Raw genomic sequence first — 25,142 nt, 5'->3', positions numbered from 1 at the left:
ATACCACCTATGATTAAATGACTGGCCTGGTGCATGAGGGGAGAGCAGTCTATCTTGTCTCTCTTTATTTCATTAAGGTTTTCGAGTAATATAAACTGGCTTCTATAGTATCTTTACAGAGAAGCGGATGAGGTGTAGGCTGGATGAGCAGAGAGTGGGCTGAAAATTGGCTGAACGGCTGAGCTCAGAGGCATGCAGTCTAATTGGAAGATGGTAACTAGCGTTGTACCCCAGGGGTCAATACTGGCCCCAGTCCCATTAGATCCTATCCAGATTTATTAATGATCTGGATGATGGGACAGAGTGTACTCTCAAGCAAGTTTGCTGATGGCACAAATCTGGGAGGAGTGGCTGATCTGCCAGAGTGTTGTGCTGACATCCAGAGGGACCTCTACAGTGGAAATGGGTGGGCAGGAACCTCAGGAAACTCAACAAGAAGTGCAGAGTCCTGCACCCAGAGATGAACAGCCCTGTAAAGCAGTATGTGCTGGGGGCTGCTTGGCTGGAAAGCAGCTTTGCAGAAGAGGACCTGTGGGTCTGGGAGAACACCAAGTTGAATGTGAACCAGCAATGTGCCATTTGTCTGTATATAAGTAGAACCTGTTTTACCGTGGGGGTCACTGAGCACTGGTACAGGTTGCCCAGAGAGACTGTGAAATCTTTGTCCTCGGAGATACTCAAAAGCCATCAGGACATGGTCCTGGGCAACTGGCTCAAAGTGGCCCTTCTTGAAAGCAGGGGGCCAGAGGTCCCTCCAAACATCAGCCATTCTGTGAGTCTGTGACGCTTGTTTGGAATATTTCTGTAACTTCAGTGTAAATAGCAGCAGTTTTTATCCTGCCCACGCTGTAGAATTTTAAGTTAGATAGCAAATTGGGCAAACAGGTCACGTCAGTGAGTAGGTTGAAAGCAGAGCAGTCATGCCAGTGAGAAATTACTAGATACACACTCTTAAGAGTTGAAGGATGTTTTCATTAGTGATGCTGAACAATAAAGCAACTGTGGAGATAGATTGTGTAAAATTTGGAGATGTAAACAATATAGAAAAAGAAGAACCAGTTGGCCTTGAATATGGGTGTAACAGATGTGAGATTGCAGTCAGAAGGGCAATGAAGTCATGCACTTTTTGTATTTATGACAGGTTTATGACTGACACGTCCTGGAAATTCAGGAGAAAGGAGGAAATACCTGGATTTGCTGTTGATCATAGGACTAGTACTAGTCTATTGAGGCTATGTACCATGTACAAAGCAAGTGTATGTTTAGAGAGATACAGTGAGATATTTCTAGCGCAGGTAGTGAAGCACTGGGAAAACCTACCCTGAGTAATTGTTTGTGGTTGCAATGCCTTGCATTTAAGAAACCTGACTTTACAGTGGAATGAATGGCTGGACAGACCTGACAATTACAGGATCCAAGACAGCCATGAGTGAATTTAGATGGAAAGCATAGGACAGTTGTTAATACCAGACCAGCTTACCTTGAATCCTCATATTGGGGTAGAAGGCATAGAAATGGTGAACTTCAGTAAATTTATGAAAGGGATTGTAAAGCACCCCACAGGAGCAGGGTTTGGTCTAAGAATTAGAAGGGACCTCCTGGTTTCTGTTTATGATAGTGTCTGAAATGAAGTGTCCTGTATGTTGGACCAAGCCAGTGACGTTGGACCAAGCCAGTAACAGAACAAATTAATGCTTGCAGAAGCATGCTTCATTTTGGCAAGTTTATCACACAAGAGCTATGGATTTTTCTAACGTGTTAGAACTGACAAACTTGTCAGCTGTAAATGCCACTGATATCGAGTATAGTTTTGTTTGCTTAGCGAAGCTCATTCTCTATGAAAAAAAAATAGAGCTATCTTGCTTTCTGTCAGAGGAATTAATTGAATCGAACTGAGAAACCTGGAACCTGAGATTTCTGACGTGATTGCAACAGTGAATGCTGCCTCAAAATACAAAGCTAAATACTTCACTGGACAGCTGGGCACCTTGCCTTCTTTTGCTGCATTCTTCCCCGTATGCGTTTCTGGGTAAATATATCATGAGCCAGCTTTCCATTGTGAACAGCTGGATTCACAGTGTCTCCAGGTCACAGGCAAGCCTGAATAATGACAAAAAGAAACCCTGTTAGTAAAGAAGGAAGGAAATATTTCTTTTTCATTGATATTTCAGTTTTCATATGTTTATGGGTAGAGATCAGTAAAGCATCTGTGAAGTTTACCTTCATTTTTGATTGAGATGGTTCTAAGCCACCTAGTTTTGTACTCTGGATTGAAGTACAGAAAAAAACCCTGTAGATTAAGCAGTCTATATGAGTGTTACTTCATTAAGAGCAGATATAGTAGAAAAGTAGATAAAAGCTGATGTGAGGTAGTCACCTTAAGGTTTATGGTTGATGACAATCTAGTCAGTCTCGTCTGAATACTGAAAATTAAAGAAACTGAACTGCAATGTGACAGGCCACCTGAAATAGACTCTTCCATTACTTGACAGTTCGTACTATTTGGTAAGCCAAACTTCAGATGCATTAGGACTCTGGTTTTAATAGCATTTATAACTAAAATAAAATTGCAGACTGTAGAAACACCTTCTTTCTCCAGATTATTATTATATTAGATACTTACTAGATTCAGTATCTGAATACCTAAGAACTCAAAATTAGCGTGGATTTTTTCACATTATGTAATTAACAACTCCGAGCCTTGATTTTGGGTCCTATATAACAGTTGTGTTGAAAAGATAGTTTATCTTTTCTCATTCTTGGACCCTATCTATTAAATTCCTAGGTTCTTGTTGGAAAAGTATTTTTTAGTATATAACCATCTCATTAATTATCTCAGATACACACAAAGAAATGGAAGTCATGTTCTACTGGACTTTTCTAAATGCTGACTGCTTGTCAGAGCAATCACAACAGTGGGATTATTACTGATAGTATTTGATGGTGTATTTTGGCACAACTTCAGAACTTCGGGGTAATTGGAACCATTAATTATTTTTATTTCAATAAACACCAGAGTAGTTGAACAGGTAGTAAATAGATGTACATTCTAAAAATTAGAAGCAGCATTTGAGAATATGTAACACAAAAAAACCCCTCTAGTCTTAGATTAGTGCTAATAATTTGGGAGGAGTTTTCTCTCAAGTATTTCACAAGACACTTAAGTCTTCAGTAAGTTAAAATGATTGTAGTGTGCTTCTAGAGTGGGAGAGTGGTTTTTTTTTCTCTTATTAGTATGGTCTATTACATTACCACATACTTAAATTTACTTAACTTCTCTTGCAAAGTGCTGTATGTCTGAATAAATTCTGTACTGAATTATCATAGAATCAATTCCAGGTTGGAAGGGACCTGAAGGATCATTTGCTCCAACCTTTCTTGGCAAAAGCATGGTCTAGACATGATGTCCCAACACCCTGTCCAGCCTCATTGTAGAACTGTTCAATGTTGGGGAATCTACCTCTTCCCTGGGGAGGTTATTTCAATGGCTGATTGTTCTCATTGTGAAAAATTTGCCTCTTGTGTCCAATTGGAATCTCCCCAGGAGTAACATGAACTTCATCTTTTCCATGGGACTCTTTGGAAAAAGGGAGTTTTCATCTTCTTTGTACCCACTCTTTAAATACTGGAACATGGTGGTAAGGTCTCCCCTGTCCTTCTTTTCTCAAGGCTGAACAAACCCAGTTCTCTCAGCCTTTCCTCAAATGGCAGGCTTCCCAGGCCTTTGATCGTATTTGTGGCCCTTCTCTGGGCCCTCTTCAGCCTGTCCCCGTCTTTTTTGTATAATGGGAACCAAAATAGAACACAGTATTCCAGGTGTGGCCTAGTGAGGACTGAGAAGAGTAGGATAATGACTTCTTTAATTATAGGTGGCTCTGAGGTCAAGCACAGGTAGCACAGGCCTTGGAGGAAAATGGAAAAATAAGATACAGAAAAATACAAAGCAGATTCAATATAAATCCTTTTCGTGCGTGCGTGTGTGTGTGCTCCAACAGCTACAAATTCTGAATATTGAACAGTAAGAGCTGTAACGCTTCCTGTGGTGTTGTGGTTTAACCCTAGCCAGCAACCAAGCACTGTGCAGCCACTTGCTCACTCCCCCTCACCCAGAGGGATGGGGAGGAGAATCGGAAAGGAATGTAGAACTCGAGGGTTGAGATAAGAACAATTCAACAGGTAAAGCAAAAGCTGTCCACGCAAGCAAAGCAAAACAGGGAATTCATTCCCCACTTCCCATGGGCAGGCAGGGGTTCAGCCATCCCCAGGAAAGCCGGGCTCCATCATGCGTAACGGTGACTCGAGAAGACAAATGCCATAATGCCAGATGTCCCCCCTTCCTCCTTCTTCCCCCAGTTTATATACTCAGTGTGACGTCATATGGTATGGAATACCTCTTTGGCTAGTTTGGGTCACCTGTCCTGGCTGTGTCCCCTCCCAGTTTGCCGTGCCCCTCCAGCCCTCTGGCTGGCAGGACCCGAGGAACTGAAAAGTCCTTGATTTGGTGTAAATGTTACCCAGCAACAACCAAACCCATCAGTGTGCTGTCAACATTGTTCTCACACCAAATCCAGAACACAGCACTGCACCAGCTGCTAAGAAGAAAACTAACTCTGTCCTGTCTGAAACCAGGATACGTGGTAGACTGTTCACACCAGCTAATAATATGATCAGTCTAGAGGCAGTCTGGAAGAGTCTGTAAATTGCTGGTAAAGTGTCCAGATTGTGTTTCTTCAACCATATATTCTGGTGGATGACAGATTTCTTCTGACAGTCTACCTTTGCTTATTTACAGCCTTAATCAGTGCTAGTTTTAAAATGATGGAGCATTAATCTTAGAAGGGTGTAACATTTTGGAGGCTCATTTTTTGAAGTATGCTAATCTACTTTTAGATGGAGATAAACAAAACTATTTATTGTGTGTCAAAGAATTCATAGTTTTGCATTGTGAACTGGGACTGATTGTATTTTTTAATAAAATGATCAATTTTTTGGCCAATAGTATTTCCTTTCTTTGGAAAATGGAAACTACTTCTCCCCCACAAAAAAGAATCTGCAGTTACTTAGTTTTGGTGAAAGCAGTGTGTAGCTGCAAAGAACTGTCCAGGAGACACTGAAACATTGTCTTGATTTAAAATATTAGAATGTTGTATTAGTTCCAGTCAAAAATGTTTTGAATCAGTTTGGCATTAAATCAGCCTTTTTACTGTCCCAGGGGAGCTGCAGTTAGATGCTACATATATTCCTCTTCCCTTATGGCTTAGGCTACGCAGCTGGACTATATGGGTAATAATTCACCACTGTCTCAAGTGATGTCTAGTCTGTTTGTGGCCAGTCAGGAAGTGGGAAGACCAAGTGTCGTAGGAGATCTGCCAAGGGACATTAAATTGCACATTTATTTTTTTGAATTTTTCATTTGAATTATTAAATGTAGGTGAAAATCAATAGTTTTGAGCTAGGTTTTGCATAATATTCACTAAGGAAATTTTGATATACATTCTTTTTCCCAATGCTCAAAATCCAAACACTGTCTTAACAGTTTAAAATGTTGTTGTTGATCTCTGTTGCTGTATTAGGGTTAATCTGAGCTTACACTGGACATGCTACTTTGATTTTAGGAATGGAGAGTGGGAAGTCAAAATGTCTAGCACAAGCGTAGATCTTCTGGGAGACCTTCTCAGTGGTGCATCCTTGACTGTAGTTTTGAATGTAACTTCTGAAACTCTTGCCTTGCAGCATACATGAACATGCCCTATATTGGTGTTCGGTGCCACTAATGCCTTTCAATTTAAGGAGGTCTTCCTCAGATCACCTTCTTGACTCCTGCTCTTCTGTCTTCAGCATGTCTATGGATGAAGAGATTAGTGTCTCCCACCATCTAGATTTCTTTCCTGTTCTAGTGCCTGTTTTGTAAGGTTCAAGAGTTTTTAAAACATTAGTTTGGGTTGTATTCTTTCTTTATTTTGGCAGGTACTGTACATTGCACTGGTGACATAAAGGGATCAACAGAGCTGGCAGAAATGACCCAGCTCTAGAAACTGAGTGTATCATGTTCTTGCTGATGTAACTGTAGTTGCAGCAACTCAAATATAAACTTTTCATTTTGATAAGTGAGGGTTTTTTTCAGTCTCTGGGGTCTTTAGCAGTGGACCCAAGTCTCAAATTCAGGTGCAGTCCCCCGTTCATCTAGTTAATACTGTCTGTCTGAGCTGAACATAACCTGGGTTTTTCCCACTTTAGCTTTAGTTCATTCTTCATTCAGGCATTTCACAGTAATTTTTCCTAACAAATTTTCTCATTAACTTCAGTAAATAAGACCTGTTCCACTTGGCTGCATTCACCATTGGTTGCATGAAATAACTAATTAGATGCACAAGCCATTTAATAATAATAAAAAAAAGTACGCTCTCCCAATTCCATAACCCGCACAATCTGACAGTTTCTGTAGCAGCAGTGAAGTGAAAGTAGCTTGAATCACCAAGAAGACAGTATATTTGCTATACAGTAGGTTCTTTTGGCTTTGTCAGTAAAATATTTTGAAGCAAGGAATTCATCATTGTGATGTCTGCGTATCATTTTACGTCCTTGCAGTTATTTGAAAGGCATGCTTTCCTTTTCAGTGAATGAAAATTCTAGCTTCAACATTTGAATTGTCATTTTGCTTGTTTAAGCTTTTGTTTGGATCCTGTTCCTCATGGATTAAGCGAGCAGCTGCTCTTTGATTGTAGCATCTGTGCCCCTTATTTTGACTTGAAGTTTCAAAATGTGTAGTTCATGAAAGGTCTAAGCAAATGGATTTCTTTGTCTTGTTCAAAAGAAAGCAGTTTGAAGACTATTAAGGGTATTACTGTGCTATTGTTAAAGCTGTTATAGTCTAGGATGTATTGCTGTTTTCCCCTATCAGTACACAGATGCAGGGTTCTTGGGAAATGACAGGTATTACTACCTGAGAGAAATCATGCTTTAGTTGTCCGTTAATGAAAGGACTTTTGGAGTAATTTTGCTAACTGAAATGCCAGTATAAATTGGTCTGATCGTTAGCTGAGAGTAAAAGAAAATACAGATGGATTGTGAACATGCCATTGTTTTAACACTGCCAGAAGAAACAGAAGAAAAATAGCAGCCATGTACACACCATCAAGTCCAGAGGGTACTGAAAATGAAGACTTTGTAGGCCAACTGTTATAACTGTGTATGCCATTGCTTCTTTTATGTTTTATTTGTTGTTCTAGACTTGCGTCCTACATGGATACAGTTTGTGTACAGTTTAATTCACATTAAATTGTACCCCAAAAAAGCAGACACAAGCAAATTCAGTTGCTTATACGCAATTCACTAGCTTTTAGAATAAATATAGTTCTAACTGCGTGCTGATATCTAGGGGTTTAAATTTGCAAACTCCTGGATTTGGTTATATTTGCTATTATTGCCAAAAGATTGCAAAAGATGCTGAACATTGGAGCCCTCACCTCTCTCCTAAAACTCTCAGTACCTCTTAAGTGCTCACACCACAGGGGTAAATAAAGATAGATTAATTATTCCTAGTCCATCCAGCAATGACTGAACGCTGCTCATCTTGAAATCAGCATGAAGAGGGTGCTGTCAGTGATCTCTTCATCCTTTGTTTCCCCAGGTCTGAAGGAAGTGGCAGTTAGATGTTTTTATTCCTTTTGCATGCTTATGTTGCTTCATAATTCACTGTGTAGTATTCATTAAATAGGTATTTTCATCAACAAGTAGAAATTTCTTTACATGTTTTTTTTCTTTTCATCTGTCAAGAGATAATCCAGGAAGCATGGTGAGAAGGGGAAGGAAGCACAGCTAACGATCCACAAAACAGGGCATTTACTTTCACAATGAAGATTCACATTCACCCTCTCCATTTCTAACCTCAATGCCAGTTCAAGTCAAATCAAGCCTGTGTTTATTGACTTGCCAGTTTACTGACGGAAAACATTACTCTTGGCAAATTGCAAAATGGCTAGGAGTATCAGACAAAATAACTGACGCTTCACTGCAGTAATACCAATGACCTAAATACCCAGTTCTAGCGGAGTCTTTTGGTGTGTTAAAATAGATGTTTTGTAGAGGACAAATTGCACACAATGTAGAAATGTCAACATAACAAAATATCTAATAATCTTTTAAGGACCTCTGTTAATTGAAAATGTTCTCAAATATACATAAAGCCGTTGTAATTCCTATTTTGTTGATGGGTAGTAGCATGTCATCTGTGTGACCCCTTTGGGGGAATGTTATCTTTCATCTTCTCAACATGCTGGCACATCCCCAAGGCTATGAAAAGTCGAGAGTCTGGGGATGCATTTCCAAATGCTGCTTTTTCCCCCTAAATTTTCTTTTGAGTTAATTTATCTTTTTTTTTTTAATTCCACATCTTTTTTTTTTTTTTTTTACATGGTTTCTAAAATTGGATAGCACATCCTAATTGTAAGTGATTCTTAACATTTTTCCTTTGCAAAAGCACTGCTGTGGCTTGCTGAGATGTTGAGCACCCACCTCACTTGCTAATTTCCGCAGGAGGTGAAAATGTTCAGCTTTCATGGAAATAGAATTTAAGATGTCTCAAGCAGAGGACTTAAAAGCTGTTGCTCCAAAATTGGCAGGCTGCTTTTGAAAATACGTTATTTGCCCTATATTTTAAGTGGTTTTTTCTGCATTAATTTCCTCCATTTTAGTTTGATTCTGAATCAGTTTCACTGAGAGAATTGGAGTTGGGATGGGGGTTTGGTTCCAGGCGCACATGCACCAAGGGGAACACGGAGGATGGGGGGAAGATGAAAGCCCAGGGCCAGCACCAGGGGCCACTGTTTGCTTTGATGTCCCCCCACCGTGACTGTGTGCTGTCACAGTGCTCTGGGGCTGTGGGTGCTCAGACTGATTCAGCACAGAGGGGCTTTAACATTGGTCTTACATCCAGCAGAGATGAGTATAAAGAATCTCTGTTTAAAATGCCATATTTAATATGGTGATGTGTAGAGGGGAGAGAAGTGCAAACTGGAGGCAGCCCTGGATTTGTTGGTGTATTGTACTGATCAGAGGCCCTGTGTATATTAGCACTCTTTGAACCAGGTAACTGCGTAAGAGCAATTACAGGGATGAGCTCCTTGGGCAGATTGACCCTGTCAATGCAAAGCAATGTTTATTGAGCACTGCAGTATGGTAACATGCAAGGGAATGGCACTGCTTTAAAATCCCGTCTGCTGCTGTTGTAGCATGCCTGAGTGAGATGGCCTTTCAAGGTAGGTAGTTGAGTTATCAAAAGCAGAGCTATGGTAATAGAGGCAGGGCTGCGCCTGTCTGTAGGGAAGGTAGGTAAGCAGCTCACACCCAGGTTGTTCTGCTTTTACTTACTACATTTTTCAATAATTGTACAGAAGAGCTACTGAGCAAGAGCATAGGTCTGCAAGTGTTGTTACTTTGGTACTTAAAGAATACATTTCAATGTCATTTGAAATAAAAAAAAATAATGAAGTGCTGAAAAGAGAAGGAACAAAAGGAGAATACTGAACGTAGAACTGAGAAACATGAGGTTAGGGGTCAAGCTGGTGCCAGGACAGTTGGTCCAACATAGTAGCCTACCTTCCTGCTTTATGGTACAGTGGAAAGGAGGTAATATGACTAGCAGAGCATCACCCTCAGAGCACTTCTAAGTCATAGACTGAAGTGCTAAACATCTGTCTGTTTTGAAATAGTGGGACAAGAATTTTTGCCAGAAAGTTTTCACATGGATATCTTTTTTCAGTCTTACTTCAAATTTCAGGGTTTTTTTTTAATTCAAATTTTCTATTCTGTTTCTAGGATTAATGTATACCGTTTAATTCACAATTTTAACCTCTCTTGATGCTTGTTTAGCCATACATCTTCTGGAAATCCCTATATCTCATTACTTGTATGGAGTTGTATGTATGCCACTGTTATGGGATTTTAAATTCGTGTTTACTCCTGCTCTGCTCAGCCAACCATAATCCAATGCAGAAATGTTCTGAGGGCAGGAATAAAATTTATGGAAATAAAATTGGTATCTGAGATCTGTTCTTGAAGGTTGTCTGTGTTTACTACAGTGATGGGGATGCGTATGCATGAGAAGGAGGATGAACTGCGATAGCATCCTTTTCTGGTGAATATTGTTTAACAGCCTGTGACTGACCATTTTGAAGGCCTGCTGAGCTGCATTACTGAAACTACAGGTCGCAACTAACAATTGTGCAAGTTGATTACTCTTTCCTCAGTTGTGAAAGGCTTATATAAGGGTTTCTTTTTAAAACATGTATAATTGCCTTGAAGAAAAAACTGCTAGCATTATCTGCAGGAGAACATATTGTGTAAATAGAAGTAAAAGCAAGCATCTACCCTGAAGCTTGCTCTCACAGAGGTGGTTTAGCCCACATTGCCTAAAAATAAAGTCCTGAGGAGCAGGTTCATGTGTACCTTGAACTCACCTGCATGACTAGGAATTTGTGCATTTTGAAACGTGCATTTTATTTCAGGGACCTATGGTATTTGATGTAAAACAACAAAAAGAGTTCTTTAGAGATCTGTAAGCACTAATCTTCAACCAAAAATAATATTACATTTGTAGATCAGTTTGGAGTATTCAGAATCCAGAGTAACTGGGAAAATTCAAAACATGGCTGCTGTGAAACATCTATTTTAATATAGCACAAATAGTTTAACATACAGTTGTTTCCGGGTTCGGTTTTGGAAATGTAAAGTGGTTAAAAAAAAAGCCACTAAATTTGGTACAAAAGCAGTAATTACATTCTCTCTGGAGCCAATCTGGTGTGTAACACGGCTCCTTTTGACTTTTACTATCTGTGGGTTTTAGTGTAGGTGGAAAACTTGCCACAAAATAATAATCGGATAGTACTCGACATTTCTCAAAAATGTTTTTTTTCTCCACCAGATTTGCAGCCTACACAGTGAAGTTATGCACTTGTATCATGAGAAAATGTAATTTAGGAAAGCAGGAATTCACTGACTGTAAAGTCTCAAATGGCAGAGGGGAATTCGGTTTCAGTATTAGGCTTTCATAGAAGGAAAAATGTTAGTAATGTCTTGCCCATGCAGTTACGTCTTGAATATTTACACAATCATATAAAACAGAATATACTTGCAGATGTATTTCTCAGTACAAAAGAGTAGGTACCAGACTCGTAAGATGAAGCAGAATAGAAGTAAAAGCTTTTCTGATCTACATCAAGAAAAGTCCTTTTTATGACCATTGGTAATAAATGGGATGCAAAATAGGCAGCAGTATAAAATTGGCATACTACCACTGGCATGAAGGAAAGGGTTTTCACTTCCCTCCCTTTAACTGTAATGACTGCAGCGCTAAAGATAGTTTTTAATCTAAAACAAAAGAGAAGAATACAATTTAGAAAAATCCATGTGTATTTAAATGTAAGGTCTTAAAATAGAACAGAATTTTGAGGCAGTTTTTTTTTAACAAACAGCATTATTTTAGAAAGTGTCTTATAAAGACTTCTTATTTTGGCATATTCATCTGGTTTTAGTTTGGTTTGGCAGGTTTTTTAGATCACACTCTGTTCTTCACTGTATATGTCAAAACTGTAATTGTTTTATTAAACTTTAGACTGGCTCTTCTGTTGATAGGGAGATGCGGATAACCTTAGGCTTGTGCAAAATACATGCATCTACTGTGGTCATTATAACCATTTTATTAGGCATTATAGATTAGGAGTGTGTGATGATAGTTGCTGAACCTGTGTGCTTCTACAGACCTAGTTTAATGGTACCTTTGTCTCATTAGGCCAGCGTGCTTGCAAGCTGTCTCCATAGAATAACACAATTTTTGAATTAGGAGTATACAGAAATAAAAGAATGGCTCTAAAATGTATTGTGATTTGCTTGTTTCAAGGAATTCAAAACAACTGCTCTGTTACAGTGACTTTGAGGAGTGGAGTATGTAACTGCAGCTTGTGCTGTCTCGGCTGTATCTCAAGGGAAAAATGGAGCAAAAGTTCATTACATTCATGATTGCTATAAAAGAACTGAAGTTTAATTCACGTCTTGCTGGAGGACATACTATAAGAAGCAACTATATAGCCTCAGGTTGTGTGTGCCTACAATTGTTTAGTGTCTATCATATACCATGTGAAATGCCTGCTGTAATAGCTCCAGAGTGCAGTGGCAGCAGCATTTTTTTCCAGTCACGGGACAGGTAGCATGGATTTATGTTAGCAGAAAGTGGCTGCATCTTCCACTACTGTCAGTGGTGTATTCTGGCCAAGTTGCATGAATTCAGCTCCCAGATATTGCCAGAAAGAGCAGAATAGAAGTAAACTTCTACAGTGTTCTTGAGTTTGTTTTGAGAACTTAATTTAAAATGTTTCATTAAGACTCCTGTTAACATACCTGTTTTGATATCTTCAGCTTTATTTGCAGTTCAGAGCCATTCCAATAGAATGAGTCCATTTGACAGTAATGTTTCTGTTCTATTGGGGATGTTTTGTTCTTTCTGGACATTTTTCTAATTGGAATATTTTTAAAAAATATTATCTTAGAATGCTTTGCTTTTTGCTTTATATTTGAACTGCCATGTATGCCTAGCAGCTTTTTCAATTCTTTTGATTTATTTGGGACTGCGCTGTTACCAGAATCTTGATAAAAGTTGCATGCAGAAGCTGCAAGGCCATGTTTTCTGTCTTGAACTCCACACACCCACCCACACACCCCATGCCCCCATTTGAGATATGACAGGTTGGTGACAACCCTTGATGTTAACAGTATAGCTGTCATTTGCAAGAAATAATGGTAGACGAGCTACTTGTGCTTGCTCTTTTGCTCCTAGAGGTGTTAAAGCAAGCAGGCCTCCAAGAGAGAACTTCCTGGAAAAAGTGGAAAGAGTAACTAAAGAAGTATATCCAGTATGTCCAGCTCCAAAGTTACTGTCTCTTTCTTGCAGTTTAGTGGGGGGAAGTAACTGGCGGTGCTAAAACCAGCTCAGCATCCTAAACTGCAGTAGATCAGGACCTTCAAAGAGAACTGGCTGCTTGTCAAGCACTGTAATATATCCCCTTGTAAAGTACTGTAATTTATCCCTTTGTAAAGTCGTACTTCTTTCTGAATTGTTGATACCTGATCACACAATTGTATAGTTGCCAGTTTGAATGCAGAGGAAACAGTGAGAAATACACCTCTATGGGAGAAAGAATGGAATCCCCTTGGCAGCAACCTGCAAGTTTCAGCAGATCTTCATCAAGGTTGTCTGGAAGCATCACGCAAGCGTCACCTTCATTCATGGGCAGAAGGAATTTGGGACGTTGTTGCATTTTTTTGTGTCTGTGGAATGTGCCCTAAGTTCTGAAGAGAGATTATATCTAACAGAGTAGATAATTTTGGAGAGATGGCAGAATTTGCTGTTAGAAGTTCCCCATGGAGTTTATTGAAAAGAAATAGCAAAAACACAACAAAGTTTTATTACATTTTTTTCTCTTCAATACTGCGTTCTACTATCTGTAGAGATATTAATGTATATGGTTTTTAAAGAAAGAAGGTGGCTGTAAATCAAACTTTCAATTAAAAAAAAAAGGCACTTGCAAACCGTGACCAGAAAATTTTGGCTAGCTTGATGTCACCATGGCTTTCTGGAGATGAAAAAAAGACGACAAATGCTATGTAGAATTCAAAACTAATCTCAAAGAGTGCAGCTATTCATCATTTTTTAGGTTTTACAGTTGCTTTTGTAAGTGATACTTCAGAAAATTACATGAGGTCTGCAGTGTTCTTTAACCATTTGGGAAATGTGTCCTTTTCTTTTAGAATATTTCTTCTTCCGATATTTGAAAGAGTAAAACCAGATCTGGCTACCTATTTTTGTCCAAAGTAGCTCTTTTATTTAAAAATGAAATGTTGACATCTTTTGCTTTTTCTCTGGGAAAATTTTGGGTGAATTATTCAAAATGTATATCAAAAGAAGGAAAAACCCTGAACTTTTAAATTTCCTGAGAAGTACACCCAGCCTATTTAGATTACTAGAGTGACTCTTGATACGAATCAGATGTATTTCCCTGGGTTTTGCTATTTGACTTGTTCTTAATAGCTTCTGGTAGACACTCTAATGGCGTACTATTATCTTGATCTTGATATCTTAATTGTTTTAAAAGGAAAAATACTTTGAATGCTGTGGATGGCACAGCGGGAGGCAGAAGAAACTCCTGCACTGACATTTTTCCAAATAAGGACTATCATAGTACCAGTTATTCTGCATACTCTGTTGAAAAGTATGCAACGCTCTTCTGAACCTTCTGGGAGATCTTCTGTGTCGTGAGGCAGCGGTGGGCCCCCTCAGCACCTGTGGGTGCGCTGAGAGCTGGGGGGAGGCTGATGGGCAGCGTGCTCCTGGCCAGCCTGGCAAGCGGTGCCAGGGTGGGCCGGCATCTGAGAGCCGTGGCCATGCTCTCCAGTGACCTGGGTGGCTGCGCTCAGCCGGTGAGGTGCTGGGGTCAGGCAAGTGTACATGTGAAATATTCTCTCCAAGAAGATTTTAGATTTTTTCTATTCCCTGATAGATATTATTTGAAGATGGAGAAATGAACACAAAGAACCCTGTATTAGAGAAGCTAGTATCAAAGGAAAGTAATAATGCAGTCCTTGAAACGTGAGGTAAGAGAAGTTTTTTGCTGGAAAACTTCCAGGAATTTGGGAGAATAGTAAATGTCAAGAAATAGTTATTATGTGTTTAGAAAAGTAAGCTAAATAACTCTTTGAGACCATTTGAAATAATATTGCATGAGACAACGGAAGTTTTCCTGTTTAATGCTGGAAGACCTTAACTGGAACACTAAGAGTTGCATTGAGAAGTTAAGCATCGGAAGTATGTACATGCTCATGAACACACAGAGTTGTGTATTATACATAAATACTTGGAAAGCACTGTAGAATAAGTGTATATACATAAACTTCTGAAGCATTAGGTGCAATTTAAATAACAGTTTCTGATGGTATCCTTTGGACAAATATACCTGCAATTAGAGAAATATATGCAGCTTATGCTTTAAAACAGGTGGAAAAAATGGTAATGGAACCTTTCTAGGATCTCTGTATAGCTCTTGTGGGATTCTCTGCATTAGACTCAAGCCTGAATATTTACTGCTTTTTACGGTATTCAACCATGATGAATACCATATAAAAAGCTCTTGACTATTCTGTCCTTAATGACTTTGCCTGGGAGTGCGTGGAGAGAAAATGTCTTCGGGCAAGCCCAACAGCTATTAATACTTAAATAATGTGACCTTGCTTAAATTAAATGTTTTCTATATACTACACAGAAATAATTATATTTACCATAAGGTAATTCTTTCATCACTTTTTTTTTGGGGGGGAGGATGAGCAGGGATGTTGTTCCTTTTCCATCTTTCTCTACTAATTTTCATATTGTTTAGTACAGGAGAAAAGCTGATCATATGTAGGAAAATACTGTACATTGTTATTTAAGATATTTGTTTTTTGAAATGTAAATCTCATGTTTTGCATTGCAAAAAACTTGTCTTTGTCAATGAAGACAAAAAAAGCTGTAAGAAACAATGTGCTTTCTCTGTCTCATTTGTAATTCCAAGCACATTTGCTTTTAAAAGTATCAGAAGCATATTACTGGTGGTAAAAGGAATGATGATGACAGTATAAGAACTGCTTTCATATGATGATAACTGTCTAAAATTAGCACATGCAGACCAAACATTTGGAAATCACTGGACGTTTAGAATATGGTCAAACCACTCATGGGCAAAATCCTTGCTGAAAGACTCAGATGCTGTTAGAACTTAACCTTGATATTTATGCTGTAGTTCATGTCAATTTTTTCCATTTTAAGCTCTGTCCAGGAGCTATTAATTCAGCTGTAAGAACTTGCTTCAAGCTGCAATTTTTAATGCAGTATGTCAAGGTGGAAAACCAACAGAAATTGGTTCAGCAGGTTTTGAGTTCCAGGAATCTTAAAAAAGCTGCTGAGATCAGGAGATCTATAAAAACCTCGTTGAAACTCAGTAGAATCAGACATTTAAATGGATTTCAGTTCAGACCTGTTATAAATGAACAGATGAAAATTATCTTTAACTAAAGATAGGTAATATATTTTTCTCAAGATTTCAGCTAATTTTTTTGGAACAAATGCCACGCTACAAAAAAAAATTATTCTAAGGTCAAAGTGTGAGGTGCCTCACTGCTTGCTCAGCATGTTCTGACAGGGAGCAAGTAGGAAAGAGTAATTGGGTTTCAATTAGTAGTCCGAGTCCAGGTAAACTCTTCTAGTATGCTTTGACAATGGTTTAGAAGGGTCTCTGTGGCTTGTTATGGGCTTGGCTGAGTATGAGCTCTTCTTTCCTACGATTGCTTTAGAATTAAGACTTTAAAGCAGCTTTTTAACTTGTTCTAAGTAAATTTCTGACAGATCACTTACCATGCAGACTGGTGCATCTTAGAGAAGCATATGTGTTGATCAGGACCTTTTTTTCTCCTAAAAAAAGAATGCTTTGTTTGAACTCATATTCTATGTCTTTGTCTTTCATTCTGAGCAGAAAATTCCTATTCTTTAGCTATGCTTGTAAGCAGTGATGCTTTATCCTGCCTTGAATTATTGACTGAGTAGTTGTATTTCATCCTCGTGCTTTGTGGGAGGACTAGGAACATGTTCAACACACAGTGTCTGTGTCGGCCTGGAAATCCCACACCTTGGTTGCAGCTCTTGCCTGCAGTCCAGCTGCCTGCAGTCCTGTACAGCCCTTGCCCCCTGCTAGTCCCACAGCTCTCCTGTGCTGTTGCATCAGGATGATTTTCGCCTGTAAACTTCAGTGTACCTGGTGGAGAACTGGAATAATATTCTCCCCGTGTTAATCCGTATACAGTTCTCATGCTGTAAGGAAAGCAAGCGCTTGTTCAGCCAGCCCCTACTTCTGGGCAGTAGGGGAGGTGGTGAGATGGTTGAGTAAGTCTTTTGTTTGAAGGGTTATACGGTAGTTAATAAAATTTATGTTTTGACAGTAGTTCCCTTTTTAGGTTTTATTTGTTCAAGAAGATTTAAATAGTGCTCAAAGAGTAGGCTTGGGATGTGGGAGTTGCCTGCCTGCCTTCGGGTATCAGAAAGCGGGCTCGTCTGCCTGCCGGGCTGGGGCTGCGTGACAGCCTCCTCTGGGGCGTGGGTTTCCACTGCTGCTCCTGATGAGGTTTCTCTTCTCAACTGTGGGGTGGAGATGCTACAGCCATTGTTTAAATAGGAAAGCTAGCTTCCTAACCTGAAAGTATGTGTGAACGCTTTTCCCCTCTAATGTCGTATAAGGGGAACAGAAAAACGTAGGGCAAAAGAGACGAGGTGTGAGAACATCAATGGGGTGACTGGTGGCGGATTGCAGGGTCAGTACAAGTAATGCAGATGAAAGCAAATGAGGGATGATGGTAGCAGAAGGGAAGGAAAGTTTTCACAAAGATCTCTTTCTGGTTCTGCCACAATAACATCCAAAAACATCTCAGCAATCTTAGGTGCAACTTCAACTGTCAAAAATCATCCGTTGTAACACTGGTTCACAACTGGGATTTTTGAAGGACCAGCTGAGTTGGATACTCAGTTCTTTTTAAACACCATGCTTAACAGCCAAATAAATGAATACCTTCCAAAGGGAGGTATTTTGACTGAAGGTGAAGGAATAACCTATGTGTGAACTCAGTGATTTGGATGGTGTTTATTGTATCAAGTTACATAAGTCGATTTAACATTGTTCCTCTAAATCCTGTTTACGCAAAGCTTTGGATAAATCCATCATCATCTCCACATTATCGTTGTCACTATTTTTCAGAAATCGGGCACTGTGTTGACTCGTGAATGTAGTCCCTGACACAGGATGGCCTCTAAGGTTTAGTCTGTGCTGTAAAAGCATTTTTCCATGGTTCTCCAAGTATGCTGTGGCACACTCTGCTACAGTCTCAAAAGCAGATAACACAAATGATAGTGTTGTGTAAGACTTTGGTAAGTATTCCAGAAATAGCAATCCTTTTAATGCAAATAGTTCTTCCCAGTGGGAGCCCAGAGCTCTGGAGGGACTGCTTGGGTTCCTCCTGTGGATGATGTGCAGCTGATGTGGTAAGAAAGAACGTCTCCTTACTCTCCCTTCACTCTGGCAGGTGCTTCAGTCCACTTTTGTTGGGCTGCAGTGTGTGCTGTTACCTCCCAGCATGGACCTGAGCCACAGGACTAATTGGATAAAGAGTAACCTAGCAAAAAAAGGAGTTAGTTATTGCAGACACTTAGAAATTGCTTTACCTGGCACAAAGAAGCAAATTCCTGATCTTTCAGGCCTTTGGATGGTTCTTAACATCCAGAGCACGACTGCAGAAATCAGGTGGTGTTTCTGCTCTATCTGCCGGAAACATACAGGATCAGATGCTGCCGATATTAAAATCACAGTCCCTTTTCAGGAAATCTGACTCTGTGTCTTTCCAAACCACCAAATGCTATTTAAAGCACAAGCAGGCAGGAAAGAAAAAAACCCAAAATACTACAGAGATGAACAAAAATATCCTGAGTTAAAAGCAAAGAGAGCAAGCTTCAAGCTTGTTCCCATGAAAGTAAAACTGATTTTGAGAGCTGTGCTAGAACTCATTCTCTACGATGTTTCTGTGGATTTCTTTCTGTAGATGCTTTCTTCCTAATAAGATATTTCTGCAGCTTTACATTTTTGTGTTAAGTCCTCAAAAGGTAGAAGAGATTTTACTGTAACTGAAGATGTTAAGGTAATTCCTCTGTAGAATTTCCTTCTAACCAAGCCCCTTCTGTCTCGGGAGATAGATGTGGCTTTAATTGTTGTCTTTATAGCCTTTCCTATGGAATCTATATGGAGAGTCCTGGTTTTGTTTTCCTTTTCTGCAGTGGCTTCCACTTTTCTCAAACATCAGAGCAGAAGCCAAATACAAGATGTACAGGAAGCATTAAAAAAATAGTTTCTTTTTGCTAGAGATGTGGTTGCCATTAGTAAATTGCCACAAGAAATTTTCCTAGTTGCTTTTGCAGTGAAGCTTGACTTATCAGTAAGACACTTAAGCTTCAGAATGTGAAATTTCAATGTATTGTATGACAATTAGCTTGTAAAAAATGCCTTTCAAGAGCAGCAGCAGAGGTCATGGCACATTCCTCTTCTGTGTGTGTTAAGGAAGAACAATCAAGTATGTGTGAAATTAATCTTTTCAAATTAGGAAAAAAGAACCCTGTCTCCTTGGGAGAATACAGAGCTCATGCGCATAGCCAAAGCCAGATATTGTAAGATCTTGAAGGTACACTGTATGGGAAGTAAACTCCCCAAAATGGTTAAACCTGTTTTATACTGGAAATTGATTTTCTAAATTGGCTTTCAAGTGTGCCATTGTTTTTTTGTTGATACGATGAGTGGTGTGAGATTTGCCTGCAACTGAAGTACACATAGCTCAGAATTGTAATTAATTTAGGAATGGACTTAAACAGCACCCAAAACTGGTATGTTAATTAAAACATTTGGAAAATAAAGACCATTTTGGTGGCTGTTTTTGTAGTTCTGCTTCTGAGTATCTACAGTGCTAATGTGATTGCTATAATCTAGCGACAGCTGTCACAAAGAATTAATTATTATTTGTCTTTGTTCAGTATTTCTAGTGTGTAAGTTGCTTGTTAGTATAATTACTCTTGTTTATAGATTCCACTTGCCTCCCTGCCAAAGATTTAGTGGCATATTTTGTTTCAGCAATAATATCTCAGTCTTTCACTTTCAGCATCTAATGTTATACCTGATGGCTTTGTTGTCATAGCGTCTCCTTAAATAAAAGTATAGTTCATTGTTAAAGATTTTGAGGTGTCTTTGCTGCTTTGCTTCCTTCAGTTGTGTGTTATACTTCCTTGTTCTTTTTTTATCTACCCTAAAAGACCAGTTACATCCCTTATCCTTCTCTGGCATGTATTTCTGGTTTTGTGATATTTTTAATGGCTGACAATAGAAGGAAAGAAAATGTGGGGCGTGTAGCCTCAGCCAGCTGACCCTTCAGCAGTTTTGCAGCACTTATAGTAATACAAACGTGGGCTGCTTCTAGACATGTCTGTCAGCCTAGTTAGTGGGATGTTTGCTGCGTGACTATACTGGCTTTAAACAAAAAGATTTTGGAAGAGGGGTAGATAGGGGAAATGGTGACTGGAGCTTGGGCTTTTCTCAGCTACTTGAGGTTTATTATGTGCATGTTATCTGACTTTAATAAACTGGAACACTCTGCTGAGATACTGAACTGCTGATGGAAGATTAGAGCCAGTAAAGCAACTTTGATGGAAAAAAATAGCTCTTTTCCTGAATTAAGGTATTACTGATTGTGGAAAGCCCTTTGTGGCCGCATCCCTGGCTTGCTGGAGTGTAGAGGGTGGTCAGGGTTACCACCTTGGTGTACAGGCTTTTGTAAGACAGAGACCTACAAAATCTTTTTGTTTCAACCTGATGCTTGGTTGCTGCTGCTAAGATCGAACAACACATTTATGCAGACCTCTGATTTAAAACCGATTGCTACCCGTTGGAATATGGGTAAGTCTGGCCAGTATTTGAGAAACTGTAGCGCAGGTCCATCCCTAGGATGGCAGTTGGCAGCATGGCATCCAGGTGGGCTCTCCAGCAGCAGCTGTGTGGGGGAGCCGCTCTCCCTGGTCATCTTACGTTGCACCAAGTGTCATTATTAGAGGTTTGCTAAAAACCAGCAATTAGTCTGTTGATTCAGGGTGGAGAAGAGTGTTAAAAGAGAAGAAGGGGTGATGAGAAACCAGACTCTGGGAAAGGCATGAGGAGAGGATGGAGCGTAAGGTGAGAGAACGGGAAAACTGCAGTTGTCTTGCTAAAATTGTTGTTATTCTAACTGTGGTCCTTCTTAACTATGCCGAGAGACTGACAGGATCTCCCAGTCTGTGACATGATTTCTAGTTTGTTGGATACCACTTCAGTTCTTTTTATATTAAGTGAAATTCTCAATGAAGTGCAGTTAATGTATATGGCAAGAAAATACCGTTTGAAGGGTTTAGTGGGTCAATACATAAGAGAGGATTCCTTTTATCTGTATTTTTTTTAATAGCAGACTGGCTTTCATTGGATCTCTGAGATGTAGTGTCTATTACTAGACTTGAAGAATCAATGGACTTCCTTCTCCATGCTCAAGGGAGAAAAACATTCTAAAGTTGGGATCTAATTTAGTATAAACAGATTAAAAACAGAAAGCAGAAATTAAGCAACCTTTCCGTTACTGGGAAGTCTCCTGTTGACTTGGAACGGAAGCTGAATTGAATTCTTTGGGGGGTGGGGAGGATGGGAGGAATGTACTTTACAGGTGTGTTGTCTGTCTCGGCCTTCCCAAATTCTCTTTCAAAAGGAGTTTTTCTGCCTCCTGTGGCCAGCAGCCCGTCTCCTTCCACAGTCTCCCTGTCCAGGAGCGGTCCTACATGAAAGGACCAGTAACACATACAGGAAATCTTCAGTAAAGTTTTGCTGTCATTTTATGTACGTGTATGAAGTAAAAGCCATGCCCTGATTTTTGTTGCTCCTTGCTCTAATTCTGGAAGTCATAACTGGCTATTGTCCTGGATGTGATTGTGATGTGATTTGGCCGCTTAAAATACCTTGACTGCTGTTTACTTCCGGACTTTGAGTGTTAATTCCTATGTGCAGAGCTCGCTATTGTCCCTTCAGAAGAGGAAATGAGACCATGCAGGCTCTTCTTTGCATTCCAGATGTTCAAATGATCATAGAAGAGCTTGCGGTCAGCCTGACACTGCAGCACAGCACCTCAAACTCTCTCCCTTTGCTCGGACAGGAAGCATCCTTGCATTTGGACAAAACATCTTAGAAGTCTGTATTAATTTTTTTCCACTTTTTCTTGCAAATGCCAACTACTTTTTCCTTGTTTGGCACAAACTGTGTAACTGGGTCTAGCAAGATTATCACAGAGATGATGAAGAAATACAGACCTCTAATACAAGTTTTACCATGTTAGGCTTGCAGTTTTGCGTTCACAATCATTTACATATTAGTTGGCGCTGTGATAGCTGGTTTTATTTTGTCATATATGGTTCAGTTGCAAATCAGCTAGCTGTTTTATTTCTGTCCATAGTTAACTATTGACTGCATTCATTTTAGATGAATTCATCATTTAGATGGTAGCTCCTGTTGTAAGTATTGAGCCAAGTCTTTAGTGTGGTTGTGTTTATGTCAGCCAGTGATGTTCTGCCAGGGTGATGTACATGGTATCAGTTTCATTGTCTTTAATGGGAACGATAGGAAAGATTAATTGAATAAACCCCCAGATGGCATTCCCAGATGTCATTCGATTAAATTGGAAGCCACCCGTTTTCAATAATGGGTATTTTTGGTGGTGTTACCTTTTGATCTTTCAAGACTGGAAACTGTGCTGTTTAATTTAAAATGAGTCCCAGGCTTCCCTAAACGTTATTTCTTGCAGAATCAGAGTAACAATACCACAGATACAGGAAGGAGGGGAAAAATTAATCCTGCAGTGAGCTACCATTTTCAGTTCTTAAAGCACCCCTGGGAAAATATGGCCTTAGGATGACATTTTTCATGCTTGTTCTAATAGTAGTGATACTTATTTGGGTTTGAAGTCAGAATAAATGAATTTAACTTAAGAACATTAAGGAAATTCCAAATACTGTCATTTTCTTGAATTAATTTAATATGCATATAACAATTCAGATTTCAAAGAGTGTAGGCACTTTAGTCTGCTTGTGATGAGAGATAGTTATTTACAGCCTCTACATTCTGTTTCAAACTCTTTTTTTCATAACAATACGGACATAAAAATGCATATAAAATTATATACTGGAATAAATGAAAATTTATTATATTTGGTTCTTCCAGTAGGTTTTAAATGTGATTTTAAAATGCCATTTAAGAAGATTTGCAAATAAAACATTTATAAACATGAAGTATAAAACCAACAAAGCATTTCTGTGTTACTTTTAATAATAGCTATCTCACATCTATACAAGGTACCTCCATTTAACAACCCTTTCCAAAAAGCAATGTGATGAACAAGTGTCAATACAGTACAAGTAGGCACGTGCTTGCTTTCTTGCAGATAACCTTTGGTTAGTTTATATTCATGTAATGCAACAAGATATTTATGTACTTTTCTGTGGCAGAGACTTCTGTAATGTTTTTCTCATGTTACCTAAGAATTTGCTAAATGTAGACTTGAGAACCAGAATGATCTGATTCTGAAGTGGGGGAAATGCAGAAGGCATAAGATCATCATCAGATTCTTCTTGTAGTATTACTGGGAATTTGTTTTTATATTTTGTCTACTTTAATAATTAAGGGCATCATGTTAGCTTGAGAATTTATTTTCAGTTACGATTCCCAGTAAAATTTTTCGTGTAAGCTTGCTTTTATTCTCACAGACAAGTTTCTGAAGCCCTTCTCCACTGTCCTCCAGTCAGCACTGGACTGGCACTCAGCACGGACTTCTGTGAAGGCGAGTGAATTCAGAGAACAGCTATTAATCTGTCTAATGAATAAAATCCTTTGTAAGCGCCATAACATTTTGAAAGAGAGTGAGTTCCTGCATACTCAACAGATCTGATTACCATGTGACAATTACAGTAGACTATTGTAGAGGGTGAAAAGGCCTTTAGAGACATCGAAGCATATAATAATGTACTGGAAGTCAGCTTTAGTTTATTGGTAATATTCAGTTCAAGGTTAGGTTTTATGGCACCTCTTCTTTTGTATGTGTTCAGCTCTTGTTTTATCTTATAGAGCTAGCTTTTATGAAAGTTAATCATATTTGATTTGACTTTGTTTCCCACCCATCTCTTTTTATCAAGTCTTGAGTAGACTTCTGGTGTTTCTTTTTTCCTTTAAATGACTATAGCCTATTTGATGTGTGCAGGAACATTTCCCTGCAGAGCTGTATCTACCCTATGAAACCGAGCAGTGCTGGCACGTAGGTGGGAGCAGTGGCATGCAGTCATCCATATGTTAAAACTGCTAGATTAGTTATATACAAATACAGATAGAGCTTGAAATCTCAGCCCTTTTGTGCGTACCAGCTCTTGCATGAGTGTAGCAACCAACAGTGGCATCTCAGGTCAGTGGTTTTGGAGAGCTGAGAGGTGGGGAAAGGTGAATGGCCTCTGTGTGCCTGACCCAGAAAGGGGTATGATAGAGAAGGATACAAAGAAAGCGTTTTGGGAGTTGTCTTAAGGAAGGGGAGTTGATCTATCGTTAGGTGAAAATGAACTGATGCTGTTCTTTACCCAAAGGTTCTTTCTCCTGTCACTGGGTGTCTCCATTCTTTCCTGGCAGTCTTGTGTTTAGGTAGGAAAGGGGCCTCACAAATCTCTTCCCTGCTCCATCTTCCACCTCCCAGCCTTGCCTTGAGCTGGTGGTGTAGGAACACAGCACTGGCCATGCTGGCTGCAACTTCAGCATTGCTTTAAACAGCAGACCTGCGCTTCGCTGCAAGTCAGGTAGGCATGAATACATCCAGATTTTGGAGTAGCCAGGAATTTGTGAAAACAGAGGTAGTCTGATGTACTGCTTTCTGACCCTTTTGTTAGAGGGTGGAGTGCTGAGGTGGTTCTTCAGGATTTGGCACTTGCAGTCAGCATTCGAACTGTCAGGGTGCCTATTGATGACACCACTCATAACCATGGTGCAGTGAGAAGCTTACTACGGTGTTGTAAATCTGCTTCTATTCTTCTGTTGCTTCTTCGACAAGAAGAGAATATCATCATAAGTATAGAGAATTTTGAATAAAATATGAAACTTCCACTAACTGCATTCTGGTTTAGTGATGCATCTGGCGCGGGTGGTCACAAGCTCCAGAGCAGCAGCTGTGATTAACTGCAATCTAGGTTATTTATGTTGCTTAGTATCTGCATAGGATGGTAGATACTTCTTTCCAAAATGAAAGAGGTTCAGTTTATTGTTCTGAAATTAACTTCAGGCAGACCATAAACTTTGACTTGCTCCTTCTTTAAACGAGTATTTATTTGAAATAGATGCTTTTTATAGCTTCGCAAAAATAACTAGGCACACTGTAAAATGGGGGAATTGACAGCTACAGTGTGTAGACCTGGGTTTTTTTGAGAGCCTAATGCTTTG

General features: G+C 39.3%; 1 protein-coding gene across 7 annotated transcripts in view; it reads left to right on the top strand.

The window, feature by feature from the left end:
• PPP1R9A (protein phosphatase 1 regulatory subunit 9A) overlaps nt 1-25,142 on the top strand; it is a 146,354-nt gene that overhangs the window by 25,046 nt on the left and 96,166 nt on the right. The window lies entirely within an intron of this gene.

Source organism: Falco peregrinus, chromosome 5, assembly GCF_023634155.1.
Source record: "Falco peregrinus isolate bFalPer1 chromosome 5, bFalPer1.pri, whole genome shotgun sequence".
Classification (NCBI taxonomy): domain Eukaryota; kingdom Metazoa; phylum Chordata; class Aves; order Falconiformes; family Falconidae; genus Falco; species Falco peregrinus.
The sequence above is the reverse complement of the archived record's forward strand: the minus strand, read 5'-3'. Positions and strand labels throughout refer to the sequence as shown.